The sequence below is a fragment of the Podarcis melisellensis genome (assembly GCF_964234715.1).
Source record: "Podarcis melisellensis genome assembly, chromosome: 3".
In the NCBI taxonomy this organism is placed as follows: Eukaryota; Metazoa; Chordata; class Lepidosauria; order Squamata; family Lacertidae; genus Podarcis; species Podarcis melisellensis.
Window position 1 is genome coordinate 86,412,602 of NC_138530.1, and position 16,482 is coordinate 86,429,083.

The following is a 16,482-nucleotide window of genomic DNA, read 5'->3' on the forward strand; positions in this document are numbered from 1 at the left end:
CACACAAAAATTAAGTATATATTAAAATCCCATGGGTCTCTGATTTATTTTCCAGTCTGATGTGCTTTGAAAGTCTCACAAGAGTGGAGGCTCACCACTTTCCCAGATATATCTAATATATTCCATATCCTTGAAGTGTGAACTGTAAATGTTCTGTTTTTAAAATGCATCCTGTTACTAGTTGTTCCCGCAGGTAATATGCTAAACCATTAATAATAATGAAAATATTAATAATTAATAATTGTTAACAGCCCTTGAGTACTGGCAGGCTATTCTGACCTACTTTGTTGTCACATAGCCAAGCATTAATATCTACTCCAGTAATTTCCTTTCTTTCTTTCTGATCACATCAGTTTCTGTTTTCACCTGCAGCTCTCAGGCAATCACAGGAAGAATTTCATGTTCTCCTGTCACAAACAATGATCCACAATTGCTACCCCACCACTGTGTATCACTGTTCACCATTGTGCATGTATTGGGCTAATTTTATATTGCTTAGCTTTGTTTCATTTTTTAAAAAAAATCAAATCCTTACATGACTATTTTATCCGTCATAGGAAATGGCTATAGGAACTGATCACATAACACGAGTCAGACCATGGCTTCATTTGCACATCACTTTAAACCATAGTTATGCTTAACTATGGTTTCTAAGTGAACATGCATCATGCTGGTACGAGGATAAAGATTTCAGCCGCTTTACTCCTCCCACACTCCTGCTGCTGCTGCACTACTGGGAGTTAAGCTCTGGTTTGACTAAGTGTTTTGCTTGAACCAGGGGCTAATGGTTTCTTTCCCTAAAACAAATCCCAAGCTGTAAGCCAAAAGCAAACCTTGCTTAAAGCTCATGGTTTGTTTGGAGAGAGACAAACCACAAACCCACGTTCAGATATATAAACAAGCCAAACCATGGCTTAGGTAAAGGTAAAGGGACCCCTGACCATTAGGTCCAGCCGTGACCGACTCTGGGGTTGCAGCACTCATCTCGCTTTATTGGCCGAGGGAGCCGGCGTACAGCTTCCGAGTCATGTGGCCAGCATGACTAAGCCGCTTCTGGCGAACAAGAGCAGTGCACGGAAACGCCGTTTACCTTCCTGCCGGAGTGGTACCTATTTATCTACTTGCACTTTGCTTTCAAACTGCTAGGTTGGCAGGAGCAGGGACTGAGCAACGGGAGCTCACCCCGTCACGGGGATTTGAACCGCCGACCTTCTGATCGGCAAGTCCTAGGCTCTGTGGTTTAACCCACAGCGCCACCCGTGTCCCTATGGCTTAGCTGCAGGTAAAAGGGAGGAATGGGGAGGGGAGAAATTACCAAAACTTTCTCCCAGTGTATCAGCATAGTACACATTCACCTTTAAGCCAAAGTTAAGATCAACTATGGCTTCAAGTGATGTGTGAACCAGGCCAATGGGTCCATTGAGTTCTAGACCTATCTGAAGATGGTGAAAGGTTGGACCAGGGATCTTCAACATGCAGAGCCAATGTTCTCCCACTGATCTAAAGCATCCAGTCATGTTTTACTGTGACCCCCAAATGGAAGAAACTATACAGATAAGAGGGTAGTGTAAGAAATATTTGGCACATACCCGAAATAAATGAGAAAAAGGATTCAAGGGTTGGTGTTGGGCAGAAAAGAGAAAAAGATGTGACTTTTTCAAAATGCATCCTCTCCCTCAGTTTTAATGGTGTACTTTGGCATGATCCATGTATGTCCACTTATAATTTCCAGTTTCATCCAGTTTCATTCCAGTCAGGCCTCTGAGGCAGACTTTTCCCACAAATGCCTAGCTAACACTGAGTACAACTTTGATGAAACTTGAGAGATCAAGAACTTCAAAGGGAAGATTAAGGACCACAGCTGAAGGTTCTGCATTCCTGCTTCTGGCCTTGAAATCTCTCCTCCTGCCTTGTCAGTGTCTCTTTCCCAGGAGCAGTGACAGCTCCGAGGGCAGTTGTCATGCCTGAGTCAGTATGGAGAAGCTTGCCCTGGGCTACATTTTGTGATGTTCACCTTATCGCCAGCTTGAGTACTGCCACCAGTGATGGATGGCTCAGCCTATATCTGCTCTGTGTCACTTTCAAATGAGTTCACTCATAAGTCTTGTCTGTCCCATTTCTGCATTAATCTACATTCTTTAACAGAAAAAAATCAAATAAATTGAATTTAAATATGTCTTCAAATGAATATTTGATTTTGAATATGTTTTCCCCCCTCCTAAAATATATGTTTCTGAACACATTTTATCTCAAACTATGCATTTCTAAATGTGTTTTATCTCATAATATACATTTGGATACTTTTTCAAGCTGGATAGTATGTAGATCACAACATTTGGCAATATATGAAATCTGATGGTTCCATTCTGATCCTCCCACCAGCATTTGGATCAGGTTAGTTCACACTGGAATTTTGCAGAAGGTTTCTGCACACTTTACACTCAACACAGGTACAAGCTGTTTCTACACATATGCAAGTGTTTTATATGAAATGGTGTATGTGTGTTGATTTGTTCAGCTCAGCCATTGTATTCACAGATTGTACACTTACTGAGCATTACATCTAAATAACTTGCTCTCCTGGCTTCAGCAGAAGCAACACGAAGCCTCCTGAGCGCAGCGGGAGCATTCCTGCTGTGCTCAGGAGGCTGCGGGAGGCTAACCCTGAAGCCAGGAGAGCCAGAGGGATTGATCCTTACTTTTTAGGAGTGAAAAAGTGTGTCTTATAGAGCGAAAAATATGGTAGATAAATAACTGAGCATTACATCTAAATACACTATTCATTATACACTCATTGGATATAATGTGAGGAAAAACCCAAAGATTGAATTTCTCATGGATCTCTAGCTTTTCCTTGAAACAATAACAATTATTATTTCTGAACTTTGCACAGAGCACTGTGTATACAGTTTTCTACAACTTTCCATTCCTTCATGTCTTGGTGTTTTTGCATGAATGGCTATATTTAAAATTCTTCCTGCTTCAGTTTTTAACAATGTGCAGGAGTAAAACTGCACAAAATGATTCCTGACGTAAATACAATATATGATTTGCAAACAGCTATATTTCTTTAGAGAAAGCATTCCCAACTGGCTTCTGCTACAGGTAATGAAGAACCTTGCACACTACATGTGTGAAATGAAAGCCATTTATGTTTCAACTTTCATGTTAAAACATTAGCAGTTAGAAGAGGATTCATTACAGAATTTCTTCTAGTCTTGTAATCCAATTACATGCAGTGGTACAAATAAAAAAAAAGTATGTCTATGTAAAACTACTATGAAACATGAATGCAATCCAAGTATAAGATAGAAGAAGCATTCAGTGTATCCATTTCTGGTGCTCCACAGACACCACCCACTGCTGCCCACATTTTTAGGAAAACCCATTGAAGAAAACAGTATTTGCATACGATCTGAAACCCAATATGGCTGCTCCTAAAACACTCAGATAAATTTGAAAGTGTACAGATTGGCTCAGGGGATGCAAATCTGCTTTGTTGCTCCCTCAGATCATTCCCCTATCGGGTAATCAATAAATAGTGATAGGGATGCGGGTGGCATTGTGGTCTAAACCACTGAGCCTCTTGGACTTGCTGATTGGAAGGTCGGCGGTTCGAATCCCCGTAACAGGGTGAGCTCTTGTTGCTTGGCCCCAGCTCCTGCCAACCTAGCAGTTCGAAAGCACACCAGTTCAAGTAGATAAATAGTTATTGCTGTGACGGGAAGGTAAACAGCATTTCTGCACACTCTGGCAGTTGTCATGGTCCTCTGTGCGCCAGTAGCGCTTTAGTCATGCTGGCCACATAACCCAGAAAACTGTCTGTGGACAAACACCGACTCCCTTGGCACTTTTGTGTTGGACACCTTAAAAAAAAAAGCAACATTTTTTTTGCCCAGGCAGGCACATTATGTGACCCATGAGAGCAGCAAAATAACGAGACTGTACAATGGTGACGGGATAAAATCAGGCCAAATCTTTATTGACAGCAGCAGGCAAGGCAAGGCAAGTGTGGCCATGGCATTGGGTCCCAGTTATCAGTTCCTCATTCCATAAGCCCCGTGTGGATGGAATGGATCCGCTGGGTTTGGACAGCTCCAAACCTGTATGACCGCTGTGGTTCAAGTCAAGCAAGGACGGTTCCACTGGGGGACCAGGTTGCAGATTCCAACCAGGCAGTTACCAAACCCATGCTTGGGTTTTCCGTGGTCAGTTCTCCCCTCAGGCCCCTTATGGCTCCCCCCCATACTATGTTGATCCTGACCAGTGCCATTTTCTGCCCTCATACAATGTTATTTTGCCTAACAAAGGAAAGCCATAATTTCACTGAGGGAAAAGCAAAAACAAAACAAAACCAAGTGCCAATCAGGTTGAGAGGAAGAAAAAAAACCTTTATGGCCCTATCAACCAACAACCCAAAATTGCTTAGTGAAGGCTCTAACCCGAGAGTGGGCAGGCAGGAAGCTCTCAAAGCAAAATGGCTGTCAGCTCCAGGGGAAGCAGCCTTATATAGGCTTTCCCCTCCCCTCTTCAGCAAAGGCCCATGGGACAGCTTTTTCCCATTAGCCCAACACACAGAGAAGATACTGGTCAAAACCTTCCCATTGTTTTGCTGCAGTCTATAGGCCACAGCACCACCGGGCAAAGGTGTCCGGTGCACATTCAGCATGGAACGGGGCTTAAAAATATATATCATAATTTGATGAAATTGACAGACAAGGTCACACCTTTCAAGGAAAATGAATCCTGCCAAATTTAGGAATGACAACTACAGTGGTTTTCTCGCAGGGATGTTCTTTCCAGCTTTGGGGTGGATGAAAAAGGGAATCATTTAATCTCCTTTAGTGTTTTGTGGGCAATTGGTCTGAAAATTGCAGACATGAGAAATCTGATGCATAGCCCCAGTAATTTTTTCTTTGTTAAACTTTAAAGTGCCCTTCCTCAAATAGACATCCAGAGATGTTTTACAATGCATTATATGAAACAAGATCACACCCTCACAACATTAAAAGCCAGATTATAAAGCTATAATAGCAAACACTAAAACAGTAACAAAAATTCTTGAAAGACAAAAATTATTACATACTATATTACACCTGAACACTTAACACTAAATAAAGAGTAGGGAAAGCAGAATTCTGGACAATCTATTATCATGCAGAGATACCAGGAGAGCAGAAATATCACCGGCACTTACCATCTTGGCACACTCTAAGTATGTCCTGCTTTCTAATACCCATTGAATTGGATCCTAAGAGTCCATTCAGTGAACAGAAGTGCCCCTTTCATTCAGTGGAGGTTCTTGCTGGTGGGAGGGAAGGCAATTATCGCTGGTTCCCCACTGATTCCTCACTCCATCTGCAGCTCACACCAATTCAAGAGGGTCCTCCAACCCTCCGGAACATATTTGGTGGGGAAGAGCACACAGGGTTACAGTGGGAAGAAGGAATTGGCCATGAGATGCTCCCGCCAATGGAAAGGAACTCAGGATCCAAAGCATTCTACACACCTACACCATAGTTTTAAAGCAGATTTAAAGTGCATGGCTTCCCCCAAAGAACCCTGAGAATTGTAGATTGCTAAGAGTGCTGGGAATTGTAACTCTATGATGGGTAAACTATTTTCCAGGATTCTCGATGGACAGCCATGAACTTTAAATGTACAATGTGGATATGTTTATTGTCTTTCTAATTTCATTACTGTTTTGCTTTGCATGTCAATGCTAAAAATATTTAATATGCACTTTTTCCCTATGAAGTTTTATTGTGATTTCATTAGTTTTGATTTATTTAGAAAGCAAATGAATCAATCATTTAAAAGGCTGTCGCTTCTGACATTCCCGGGATGAATGAATCAATTATGTTGAAAAGACTGTTGTTTTCCTTTCTTTCCCCCTTTTATCTGCAGAATAATGAAACAGAAAATCACACTTTCTCCTCCCTTTAAGGAGAAGGCCATACAAAACAGATGTAGGACATCTTTTATAATATAAACCTCAGATAGCAAAAAGTTGATGATGCAGGAGATTATTCATATGTTTAATAATAATGTTTACATTTCACCTGTTATCTATTATTTAAAGTTATGGTCTGTGATCACCACAACACATTATGCTATACCCCATGTAATTTCAGTACAAAAGAGAATATGGCTATAAAAGTGACATAGACAAATTCTGGCATGAAATTGGAGGTATGCATGCATATATATATAAATATATATATTTTCTGAAAAATTCAATATCTTGACTGTTTCTCTGATAAATTTGTCATAATTACCAGTGATTCATGGCCAGGAAGGATGATGGCTCTCTTACTAAAAGAATCAGATCCAAAGCCATATTGAAAAAGACATATTGACAACTGTTCAGTTTGATCCGATTACAGATGGCTTATTTCGTGCCATGGTTCCAGAGGACAGCAGTTGGGATTTCCAAAGCTTCCATTCAATCTTCCTCACAGGTTGTTTAGCATTTTTCAAGCTAAAAAAGATGGGGGCGGGGGGAGAATCCCACAGACAAGGGATTAGTCAATAGCCTTGTAGCTAAATTATACAGAAAGCTGTGCATATGAAGATAGGATGGTGATCTTTTTGCTAAACATATTTATGCAGGCTTCACAGTCATTGCCTACTAGTGAGATGGCCATCAAATGCTAGATCTTGTAGCATAGTGCAACTTGCTGCTCTGAACATAGACTTTTCAAACATATAAATAACATGGGGAAGGGCAAAAGGAAAGATTAGGTTACTGTTGGAGTGGAGAACCTGCAGACCTCCAGAAGTTGCTAGAATCCAGCTCCCATCATTCCTGCCTATTAGCCATGCTGGCTGGGATTGATGAGAATAATAAGATCTGGAAGCCTGTTCCTGGATTAATACTGTTAATGTCACAATGACCCTTCCATGTCCACAAGAGATGATTTTGCATGTGGTTCTTTCAGGGACAGAGGACACAATAAATGCATCACTGACTGAACTCCCAGTCGATATCCCACTGTGCTTCATTCAGGATTCTTTTAAAGGCTTATTGACCCATATCTGAAACAAACAAACAAAAATCCTTCCAGTGGCACCTCAGAGACTAACTAAGTTTGTTATTGGTATGAGCTTTCGTGTGCATGCACACTTCTTCAGATACCATACCCATATCTGACCCATATCTGACAGACTTCCAAGAGATATAGACCCAGCTGGCAAAAACAAGCAATAATATTCAAAGTCTTAAAGTGGGATTGGTTGATCTGGAATACCAGATGGTGTAATACCAAGGTGGTGGTTGTCTCTTCTGGAACAGGCAGAGAGTTAATTCTTTTAAATTTGCTGCAACCAAGTTCAGTTTATATATGCCATGAAAACACCTTTCTCCAATGCAGCCTCTAACTTGTTTCTATCTCTGCAGCTCTCTAGTTTTGACTGCTGCTTAATGCTGCTGCCAGCATAGATCTGAGTCATCCTTAGTATTGCCATTTTGTTTTGGTTGCCAGGTAACATCAGCCCAAGATGATCGCCACAATCTCCATGGCTGCTGTGTTCCCTGTATCTAACCCCAAGCCTGGGGACTGGAACCAGTGTGACCATTTTGTATCCCAACAGATACCGGGCCTGCCAGAGACTCAGTCAAGAGTACTGTAACACATTTTAAGAGATTATCTCTTTCTGCCCCCACAGAGACATTCGTGGTCCTGATTTTACACTGCCATGTGTGGGAATCCAAATCAATTAATTCAGCTTTAAGACTCTTAATACCATTACTGTTCTTTGCTGGTTGGGATTTAGTATCCCTATGGCTGTCTTCGAGCTCAGAAATCCTGTGTTCTGCTTCCACAACACATGCCAATAAGCCTTGTAGGATATTCCAGCAATCATAAAAAGTGAACTGGAGACTAAAAGCAGGCAGGAAGGCAAGCAGGCATGTAGAACAAGGCAGAAATAATGGCAGGGGGGACCTACAAACCAACAGATAACCCCTAGACCCAGATTATCTCATTGTCCATGTCCCAAAGGTGACCACAGGTAAGATTCCAGAGCTTTGACTGTCAAATTTCTGAAATTCACCATGTCATGGCATACCACCAAGGATTTTTTTTTTCTTTCCAGGAATCTACAGCCAAAAACTGAATCACTATGAACTGCCCCCAACCCAGGTTGCAATCCTTGCATATCCTGGACAATGCCTAGTTTGTATGTATCTATAATGATAGCAGAAGAATTAAAAAAAAAAATCAAAACCAGTAGCCAGCAAATATTTACATTTCATTAAATAATATGTGCAAGACATAAGGAGCATTTAGATTTTGTACAAGTATTTATTTTAAACTTACTTTATTCATTAATTTAATTTATTCATTTCAAAATTATTCTTCCTCTCATGTAAGGTATTTCCACTGAAGTAGATTTACATAATCTTACAGCTTCTCACAAGAGCACCTAAGGGACATACAGGGTGCTTCTCCATTGGGTGAAAAAAGGTAAAGGTAAAGGACCCCGACAGTTAACTCCATTTTTTCAGATATTGAAGGCACCTGTCATTTATGTCTGCATGGAATTTGTCACACTCCACACCAAAACCTTCCTTACACTTTTCTTCTAGAAGGTTCTTAATGTTGAGGGACATAAAGTTGTTGATCTTGCCTGGACAGAAAGCAGAACTTTTCAGAACCTCTGCAACTGAATAGTTTCCCCTTTCGAGTTCTGAAATATATGAGTGAAACAAACTGATGAGAGACTGCAAGTGCAATAAATAAAGCTCACTAAACTCGTTTTCAAAAAAAATTATTATCACTGCTGGTGGTTTGTCTTGAGAGAGAGAAAAAATGCCTTGACAGCTGGAAACATGTGAAGGAGTCTAGTGACGACTGGATATAATGACAACCACCTTGTCTTGCTATGAGACAGCATCAACTTGTATTCAACGTCCACAAACTCACAGCACTCCTTTAACTGCTCCATTCGGACATAAAGATATGAAAGTAATTTGTATATCCTATAAAGCAGCCATGTCCTACTCCCAAGAGACTGTGATCTATAAAAAAAAACTGGCAGTGATGTACCCATTGTCATTGGAGGGAGGAGGAGTGTGGTTCGGGTAGGTGGGTGGAAGGTGGTGGCTAACTGGAAGTGGGGGGAGATTACCAAGAGTACTTGAGCATTTTGGGGGGAGGATTGCCTAGGCAGGGGGTGGCGACATTCCTAGCCCACTTCATTTAATACCATGGTCAACCCCAATCACCCGCGGTCAACCAGGATCACCCCAGGGATCTAACTGTCAATTGTGGTCAACCGATTGAACATGTCTGCTGTAAAGGATAGCCTAAACATCCATGTCCAAAATGTTTACTGCTTGAATACAGTTATTCAAAATGTACGCTGGACATCCCACAGCAACCAAAGTGTTGTTTTTTTTTAAGCTTATTCTTTAGCTTTGCAAACACATTTCTTCCTTCTGGATCCCATCGTATCCCTCCAGACAATGAGTTGCACTTGTCACCTGTGAATGCTATGCATTTTTTTAGTAGTATTCTACTTTCAAGAGTTTCCTTCACATATGATAAGATGGTATCTGCAGTCTCATTGGGTTGGCTTTTCAGTTCAGTTAGTTTGGACTGCAAACCACCACTTTTCCAGTCAAAATATTGAATAACTATTGGAAGCAACTTTACTGCACCATGGTTACTCCCATCAGTAGAAACTCCACAACAAACTACTTCATGTTCTTCATTGCTTTTCCAAACATTTGCTACCTGGTTTTATGAAAAAGTCTGCTACTTTTGATGAGGAAGCTTCTTCTTGAACTGCTTTTTTGTGTTTTGTGGATGCCACGTGTGTTTGCAGGTCAAATGCTCCTTCATGTGCCACATACACAAACACACCTGGTTTACATACTTCGAAATCATCTCTACCTCTTCTAAAACAGGTATACTTCTGCTGTAGCTCTTCAGCAAATTTACATTTTCTTTTCAGTGCTTTGTCGCTTTTTGGTGCCACAATTCTTTTCAACTGATTGGGAGACACAATTAGATTCTGCTTCTCACAGAGGCTTTCAATCAAAGATTCTTGTTTGTCAGGTTCCAGAATATGAAGCAGTGTTCCTCACACATTCAACATCTATATTGAAAAACAAACACAGGCACCCAGACACCCAGAAGTCTGGCTCCCAGCATGCAATCTCAAGCTAAAAGACATTATGGAGTTGAGCAGGAGAATTAGGGTGTTGTGAAGGAATAGTAGTGTTATTTCTTAAAACAGAGAGCCATTCCTTCCCACTCATCCTGTTTTTGGACTCCGCCGAAGAAACTGAAAACCTCCCAGAAAACAAAACAAAACCCTAGGTTGCTGCACGTCCTGGAAATTCCTGACATCTCTTAAAATTCAAAAAATTTTCCCGGGTGCCATTTTAGATGTCTGATTTCCTGGCATGTCCAGAAATTTCCGAACGTATGGCAATCCTAGTTTCAACGGCTTCTTCAGTTGGGTAAAAAGGTCTCTGCCTTAAATGTTCATTTTGCACTTTTAAAGAACCTCTCTTCAGTGACTTTTTAGTACTGTTTTTAAAACTATGCTTAGCTGTTTTTATGATACATTTGTTAATCAGCTTGACACATGTATAGAAGGTAATTCATAAATTATTTTATAAAAAAATCTTCTTTAGTTTCTATGACTATGTATAGTCTGTTCTCCCCGCCCCCCCAGCCCCATTTATTTATTTTTCCATGTCACCACTTTGTCCTATTGGAAAATTATTAAATTGTTTTGTTTCACTGAGCTGTTTCAAGAGGCCTCTGCTGGAACAGAAATTCAAATAAAGGTTCCTAGTTGCTACCCAACAGGCATTCATTGTGTGACAATGTGTGGCAGTAAGATCAAAATGGTTGCAGTCCAGAATGGTACCCACCAAGCATAGAATCATAGTCCAAACCCCAGCAAAGCAGTAGAAATGCTCTTCAAACTACCATGCATATAAAAGAGAGTTCTGGTGATAACAACACTGAAATATTACTTCTAGGAGCATTCATTCCAAGTGCCAGTGGGACGGAAATGGATCAGTGAATGAGCCTGAATATCAAACTTCTGCTTCCTAAACCATTTAAATTAATACACAGAGGAAAAAGAAAAGCAAAATACTAAGATGATAAGCAAATAAGGACCCAATTGGGGCCCTTGGTCTCACTGAAGGGCTTTTGGTTCAGCAGGAACATCTGCTGATTTGGGGGAAGGGGTGATTTTTGTCCCTCACAGCTTCTAAGTTCTCCTGAAAATGAGCCCCAGAGACTTAATGGCCTCTCGGGACAGAGTAGAAGTTGGCTTGAAGGTCCACTTGAGCAGAAGATCACTGAATTCCACTACAGAAATGTTCAGAGTAAGAAGGGAGGTCTCTATTACAGGCACGGCAGAGAGCTGGGAATGAGGCTGAGCTATAGATGGAAGCCAGACAGGTTAAAAGGTTTAGCTACTTATTTGAAAGTTATCTTGGGATGCAAATGGATATGTAAAGTCAGATCAAACTTACTTTGAAGTTTAGAGATGCTTAAAAAAAATAATTTTAAAAAAACTTTTTACTTCCAACAAGACTACAAAGGCTATGAGAACAGTGTTTCTTGCAGTAATGATAATGATCTTGCATTAATGGAGAGCCTTTCATCCCCAAAATGCTTTATACATTTATTAATTGCTACATGAACTCACTTCACCCCACAGTGAAATGCAGTCATCAGAAAGAAGCAATATAATATAGGCTTAATGACAGTGCATTTATACCAACAGTCTTGCCTGGTTCGAAGCATAGTCACTCTGGTTAATTCAATGGAACAATATCTTGCACATGTGAATTACAGTAAATAACAATGCACACACACACATGCTTTGCATTAAACTATCAGACTTTTTTTAAAGACGATATGGCTTGAATTGTTCTAGATTATTTATTGATCAAATGATTAAAGCACTCATTTATTTTACTGTCACCCCATCAGTGGGCATGTTAAGTACAGTCCATACAATAATTATCTTAGCAAAGCCACGAGGGGCTATTTGGAGAGCAAGAGGCTCTCTATCCCTGGTGAGGATGGTGAAAGGGGCATCCCTCCTGGGTCTGGAGCTTAATGGATTGAGAACTCATCATGCTGCACATCCTTTTTGTTAAACCAATAAAGTTCGTAACCCAATTAAACTGGAGTCGTCTCTCTATTACAGAGGCTGGGCACAAATATGTGTTGTTTTTGATTATCATTCATAATACAAAAATCAATGTGGAATCAACATTGTGGAACACATGAAAATCCAATTCCCTTTTTCCTCTTCTTGCACTGTCATTTTTTTAAAAAAACCAAAACGGTTGTTTATAAGGATTTTCTTATTCAATATTGTCATCACTGCTCCTCCTCAATGGAAAGGAATGGGAAGGAATTTGTAATAAATTTTGTGAGGTGGAAAGCATAAGGGCTTATCTGCTTGCTCTCGCAAGGTTCCAGCCAGCCTGGTCTTCCCATGGGAAGCATTAGATGCTGCAATCACACTACAGATTGGGAGAGTAGGTGCAACAGAAATCATCACCATTATCGAATACCTGTGTTTGAAAGAGGATGGAGGGGAGAGGAGTGATGAGGGAGGAAGAAGAGGCAAGTGAATAGGAACTTTGCCTTGTTTATATGATGGCCATTTGTAAATGGTGCTTAATATCTGGGTCTGTCATGGTTCCCTCTGGGCTTTGGATTCAGAGCAGGAATGAAGAACACCAGAGGATGCAGTCAGGATTCAAAAGGGGACGAGGTGGGATGAGGCTGTGCAGCAGAACCCACTTGATTTTATTTATTTCTTTTCATAAAATGTATGTGCTGTTTGACTGTAGAAACAAATCTGATGAGGTTTGATGAGAACCTCCCCTCTCTGCTCTCAGATGCACCCGATCCTGAAGAGGCTGGAGACCCAGGGGCTGGCCCTTCCCAGCCTGTGGAAGTTGAGGGAGGCTGAGATGCCCAGCCTGATGTGACAAAGCAGAAGCGTTCCGAGGAGCAGGTAAGCCCAGCAATCTCTCCCAGTGAGAGGCAAAGTATCAAGAGAAGGGAGGAGATTCATCCCCTTCCAACAGTGTCATAGCATTTGTTGCCAGTGGGTGGGAGTGAGGAAAACGGACAGGGTATGCATGTGCATTCAACTAGCTAAATGCAGTCAATCCGTTGTCATTTCCTGGTTCACATGGAGAAGCTGTTTTCAATGGAGCCCCGTGATGGAAGTGCACAGCTGTATTGAGGCTGAACTGGGTGTTGAAATTGTGTGCCCCTAACAATTTTGGTTTTGTCCATGGAGTTTTCTTGGCAGGGATACTGGAGTGGCTTGCCAGTTCCTGCTCCAGGTGGATCACGTTTAGTCAAAACTCTCCACTATGACCGGTCCATCTTGGGTGGTCCTGCATGGCATAGCTCATAACTTCTCTGAGTTATTCAAGCCCCTTCACCACGACAAGACAGGCGTACTCTGGTCCTTGGGGTCACAAAGTGTCAGACACGACTAAACAACAACAACAACAATTTTGTGCCCAGGGCAACTGCCCCTGTGCTCCCTCTAACTGCCCTCAAAGAAGCACCAGCCTCCTAGCCAGGAATGGTTGAAGGAATAGGGTTTCTCATGAGTAGTTGAGCCTTTTCCATCCCTGCTTAAGAGCCTGGTAGGGAGGCAGGAAAACTTGTTGAAACAATGCTACAGCACTCACACACCCTTGGAACTTTTTGCTACTGATCTTGCACTCTTGAACTCTGGCCTTTGCTGTCAGACTGGATTTACTGTTGCTACTCCTTTGTCTTGTAAGAACACCCAAACTAGTACCTGCTCTTTCCTAGCTGCTAAGTCCATATCGGTTCGAAAGCTGTAATAAAAGTTTACTTCTTTGCTTACACATAAAACACCTCTGCTGTCTAGTTTTGGATGGAAGTCAGAACAGGGTCTTGGGTCTTTGGTGAAAATTAATGATAGATCCCTACAGATGACATTGTAAAGATAGCCATAGGGGTATTGAAAGCTCACGCTTTAGGGCAAATAGGGCAGTGCTCCCCCAACCTCTGTTTGCCTTCATTCTATCTTCAGCCAGCCCTCGCCTGCCTACTTATGACTAGTCCAGTGGTGGCGTGGTGGCTCTACCTGTCATTGACTTTCTACCTACTGCTGATCTTCTTGTCTTCCACCCCACCAGCATGTTTTCAACCTGCAAATTCTGATCATTTATTTAGAAGATGCCTCATCTTTAAATAAAACCTTTGAACAACTTGTGGAAGCAGTCTTTTTGAATGTAGGATATTTGAACCAAATATGATGCATATGTGGTTTTTAAATCTTCATCCATAGTATTCTATTAGTTTCTTTCCAAGTTTCATAAATTCCATGGTCTTTTTACTTATACCTGTTTTGGTACAGACATTTGTTATGGTTGCTTTGCCTACAGTGAAAAGGTAAAAGAAAGCAGTTGGCATATGTGATAAGAAACTTTTAATCCAGACATTGCAAGGCTGCAGATGTCACTCGAGAGTGAAGCTAAATTATATTTTTATGAAAGGAATATCCGTTTGGCTCAATTATGTGTCATTTAACCTTCAAAGTTGTCAACTCTTCTAATGGAAATGTCAGCTGTGTTGGAAGTTCAACAGGTCTCCCAGTGCTGCCAAAGCAACTGAAATTATACAAACATGAGGCACACAACTCATAAAGACATTTAAAATAGTTGGACAAGATAAGGTCACTTGATCTAGCATGTCAGTATACTTGATATGTAACTGAATGCCATATTCCTTTTTTTTAAAAAAAGGAACAGATGATTAGTCACTAATTGGCCATCACTCTTTCTCACAGACTTGGGTGGGGCCCAGTTCATCTGGAGCATAAGAAGATATAAGAAGAACAAATAGGAGCAGAGCTTTTTTCAGCTGGAACTCATGGGAATTCAGTTCTGGCATTTCTCAGGTGGGCTCCACTGCCATTATAAGAGAACAAGGGAGGCATTCATGGTGAGTTCTGGCCCCTCTTTTCCTAGAAAAATAGCACTGAATAGGAGGCTTATGGGTTTGTGAAGGGGAAACCTCAATAGCAATAACAGCTGCCCTAATAAGCAGCTTCTTCCCCACAATAAATAGCAAATGGGGTAGAGTCAGGGGTCAGTGGAATATGGCACAGTGGAGATGGGGTCTAACCTTTCTTTGTACACCATAATCTCTATATCCTAATATTGATCACATCTGCCTTATCTGTTATTTTAAGAACCCAACAAGAACATTAAATACAACCATTTGGCCCTTCTTAGTGTTTGTAGAAGAACTGCTTCCTCCACTGGGTTTGCACAGAACACCCCTGCCTTATCAGAAGTACATCATCTAGAGTGTAATATTGTCATTGAATCCTGATCAATATCATAATTTGGTACAAAGTGCCATGCTGAGAATAGTTCCTTGCAATGTTCGTCATTGCAATCTTCAACATTCAATATGATTATGTAATTTCCCTTCTGTTCTCTAACTTTTGAATGTTATGGACTTTTAGTGATGCTTGATTAATATCTCTAGCTATTTGCGTGTGTGCCTTTTTTTATATAGAAAAAAGACAACATCTTTTAAGAAAACAATAATTAAGTCCTCCAAGAGTTGTTGCCTTTTTATTAATGTAATGGGAGACCAGATGGCTGAAAACAAGGGTCTCAATCTTGGCTGGTTTTCATTGATGCAGAAGAGAAAGGAGAAAGCAGTAAGTACTAGCAGCCGGGTCCCCTCAGGCAAAAACAACTGCGGAAAAAGGATGAGTCACAGCACTTGAGGGACATGAACAGAATGTCCACTGTTTCCCAATCTCCTTCCTTACATGGAAGGTTGAGCACAGATGGAAAGAGACTTAAGAAGAAGAAATCATGGCCCTCCTTGAGGCTAAAGAAATGGGATTACTTTGTGCATCACCTAACTGTATTATGGGGTCAACACAACTATTGTTTCCAGCTCTAGTCTCCTTAAGAACAAGAGGAATGAACTTTTGAATGAAAATACTGCAGTTCAACATTTTGCTTTTTTTTTTTTTTAAGACACATTGGAAAAGTCCCTTTTATAGAAAATTACCCTCTGTTCTTGGATGGGATTCCTGATGTAGGCATGCCAAATTGCTGGGAAGTGGTATAAAGGACATGTGCAGATTTTTTTAAATTTGCTTTTAAAGCCAAAAAAAGACTCACAGCACCTACAAAGATCAATAATAAGACCTGACACAAAAGGAAAGGATATTGGGGGGAAGGGGGGGGGAGCAAATACAGACAGTTGGGTGGAGTGTTAAAAACCAAGTTCTTATAATGACCAGTGAAAATGGAAACAGTTTCAGGAAAAGAGAAGTCAAGAGTTGCTAGCTTTTCTTACAACAGTCACAACAATAGCATCCTTTCTTCCTCTGACAAACACAAAACAAAGCATGATGATCAAGTGTTTTTGATTAACCAGTCATTTTAATGATCACACTGTATTGCTT